This window comes from Morone saxatilis, unplaced genomic scaffold (genome assembly GCF_004916995.1).
Source record: "Morone saxatilis isolate NCDOM2014 unplaced genomic scaffold, NCSU_SB_2.0 Contig16, whole genome shotgun sequence".
NCBI lineage: Eukaryota > Metazoa > Chordata > Actinopteri > Moronidae > Morone > Morone saxatilis.
Window position 1 is genome coordinate 13,537,213 of NW_023339718.1, and position 3,311 is coordinate 13,540,523.

At 40.8% G+C, this 3,311-nt stretch overlaps 1 protein-coding gene across 1 annotated transcript in view; it reads right to left on the reverse strand.

Annotated features, from left to right (window-relative positions):
• prr16 (proline rich 16) overlaps positions 1-3,311 on the reverse strand; it is a 14,200-nt gene that overhangs the window by 10,005 nt on the left and 884 nt on the right. The gene's annotated exons all lie outside the window — the stretch shown is intronic.

Sequence of the window (3,311 nt, forward strand, 5' to 3'; positions counted from 1 at the left end):
TGTCTGTCTCCAGCTGTCCTATCACATAAAGGCATAAAAAGCCCCAAAAAAATACTTTAAAAAAAGGAGAAATGAATGAAAAGCACATCCTCTACATAAAGCAAAACAGTGCAGAGGAGGACAAATACAAACACAGGGATATAACAAATAGAAAAGGAGGCTGATAAGAAAAATCAATACACTGTCAGTATCCTATTGGGAAACATTTGCAAATCAACAATTTCTTGAAATATTCTGCTGAAAGTGAGAAGGTCGGAGATTGATAAGAATTGTTAAAATATAGCAAAAACAAGTACAACTAACTCAATCACACAGAAACAAATGCTATGAGAGAGAAGATCAATTTCTACTGACAAAAGCGTCAAATTTCTTACCAACAGCACAGGAAACAATTCATCATGTCATGAATTAATTTCAAGCAAGCAACGTTGGTGTGACAGAAAGGCAAAGAAAAAAACTGATATTTTCCCAAAAGCAGCAGACATGTGCAAAATCACATTAGAAATCCACTCTCAATGCAATATGAAAGAGCAAACGCTCTATCAGTTGCAGTGGTGCAATAGTGTACACAGTGTGCCAGGGTGGAAAAGGAGACAAAACAAATGCACTGTGACATAGCCCAGTGAATATGTTCTGAGAGAGGAACTGGGCCAATCAGACAACTATGTAAATATTTGAATGAATTTGCAATCTTGAACTTTAAGATCATTTATGAATACAGTGCACTGCTGACCATGATTACAGGAAAGAGGGACAATAAACAGAATTGTAATAAAGAGAAAATGGCAGAAATGTTCTGCTCAGTGTAGTAGAAATGAATAGAAGATTTTGTCTCAGTACCCCGTGCATACAGTAGATATTTAGATCCAAAGATACTTCCTTTGTCATCCAAGAGGAAATTTGTTTTCACAGCCTGCATAGGGACTTATTAAAGAGCTGCTGGAGCAGAAATGTGGTTTGCTGGCACTCTCAAGGCAACAAGCAATACTGGATATAGTTGTAAGGATGCAGCAGCACAAGTGGAGACAATACATAAAACATACACACAGTACGTACTACAACACATTTCAGGGCATGGTGCTTAACTCAAGTTGATGCAGTAGCCACCAATCTATATGCAGCAAATCAAAGGCAAACAAAAGACTACACAACTAAAGAGTGCCATACAGTGCTATCCTTAGACATGATACTTCAAACACCTAGGGTAATTATCTCCTGTCACACAACACTTTGTCTACTTAAAACAAGCACTTGCATTGTGATGCACAGTCATGGAAGGATTGAATTTACATGTACACATAATAAATGTTGCACAAGGAGCCATTAGTATAGTGGATTGCATTTTTAAAAAGCAGTTTAACAAACAGAATGAGCCAACTCTGCTGGGAGCTTTAACTGATATTCAATGATAAAACGTCCATGTTCTTCAGCCAGGTCTGTCCAAAAACATTCCCTTTGGAGAGGAGTTTCTTCCTGGTTCCCTTCCCTTGGTGGAGTTATTATTGCTTCAATGCCCAGAACTGGAGCGCAATGCTGGACATTATATTACTGGCTTCCTGACTATTGAAGAGCCAGCACTCAGTGAGTCCAGAGAAAGTCTAAGCTGAGCGCACCTACGATCATAGAATCGTAGATGAAACACAGTTGAAATAACCTGTGAGGAAAGTATTTATGTTCATAAAATAATTACAACAGTGAAAATATGCGCATATTAATTTTTTGAATAATAATGCTCATCTCACAGTACTCAGTACATTAGGCCACTGTAAAACACCATAGCTATCATCTAAGGGTTTGCAGTGCGTGTCCAAATAGTGGCTTGAGAACCAATACGGTGAGGAGAGAAACAGAAAGAGTGAGTGAGAGGGAGAGATGAAGAGAAAGATAGAAGGCTAGAGCAGAGGAGGCGGTGGAGCTAAACTCTCCATGCCGTCTTTAAATGGATAATTTGTTGGGACACACAGAAGAGGTAATACCAGTATCCCAGTGTGCAGCCTCTGCTGTAGGCCAGGCAGCGTCAGTGGCTGTGCCAAGCATCTGGGCAGGGTCACTCCTCAGAGCCAGGCTCGCTTCCAGCCCTGTCTGTGAGTTATAACAGATAACTGCATTTCAAATGGATTACACCCCAAACACTGGCTTTGATAGTAACAGTCCCTCGAGGTATGTATTTAGTGTGTGCGGTGTCAAAATAACTGATACTCTACTCTAATTTGCTGCGAGCTAAAAGAAAGGAAGAAAGAAAAAGAAAGAGGGCACATCACAAAAAAAAAATCACAATAGACAGATTACAATGCCTTCTTGTTCTCGTTTATCTCTGGCTCCTGCTGTGAGACATTGTAAACTGCTGAAAAACACAAAAGAAGTCTAATGCGGCTCAAGTTATGAAAACAGAGTAAAGGGAGCAGAGAGGCAGAAGGAGACAGATGCTGTGTCGACTACCCATCCATAATGTAGGAACCAGAGGCTGTACGCAATAGGGTTTTATTAGAATGACAGCCAGTCATGTCAGGGCGAGAGACTTTAGCACAGCAGGCCGGATGCCTGGTGTGCCGCCGGTAGAGGAATGTAAGCAGGTAAGACTGCAGGTTATTACAACTGAGGTGGCAGCATGGGATTCAGTGAGAGAAAACACTGATTTGAAGCAAACTATGTCAAATGTGAATGAGATGAAAGACAGTGTGTCTCTGTGCAGATATTCTTGGTTCTATGAGAACAATTTGCCATCAATAAAAACATTAAACATCTTAATATAATCCCCGAATCCTCCAAAGACCCCCGTTTCCCATTCAATACCCGTCTCTGCGTTGCTGAGATTGGAATGGCCAATCAGACAGCTCTGAGAGTTTTGATCTTTAACAAGGACTCTGTAGAGAGAAGGAGAAAGAGAGCAGACAACAAGAGATAAAGAAAGAAAGAGGACGAGTGGCTGTGATGAATGCAGACATGTGGTGAGAGATAATGAAAGACAAAGAGGGATGAAGATAAAGGAACAGAGCGCCACCGCAAGAGATCGAGAGAGACGTTGAAAAGTGACAAGAAAAGAACAACTGCTCGATTATTTGGCGAGAGATACTTCCAGCAAACAACACTCAGCATTAAGATGATGAAATGCAATGCAAAAGCGCCCCCCTGGTTGAACCAACTTGTCCATTAAATATTAATTGTGATTAAATTTTTCTCACTTTCATTAAAGCCTGTGAGCCAGGGGGGGAGGAGGACTGTCCTGTCATTTCACACCCCACATCCTCCTGTGCAGAAGGCCTTTGTGTTTCATGTTGGAGATAATAATCACATACATTAGTGGGTGGAAA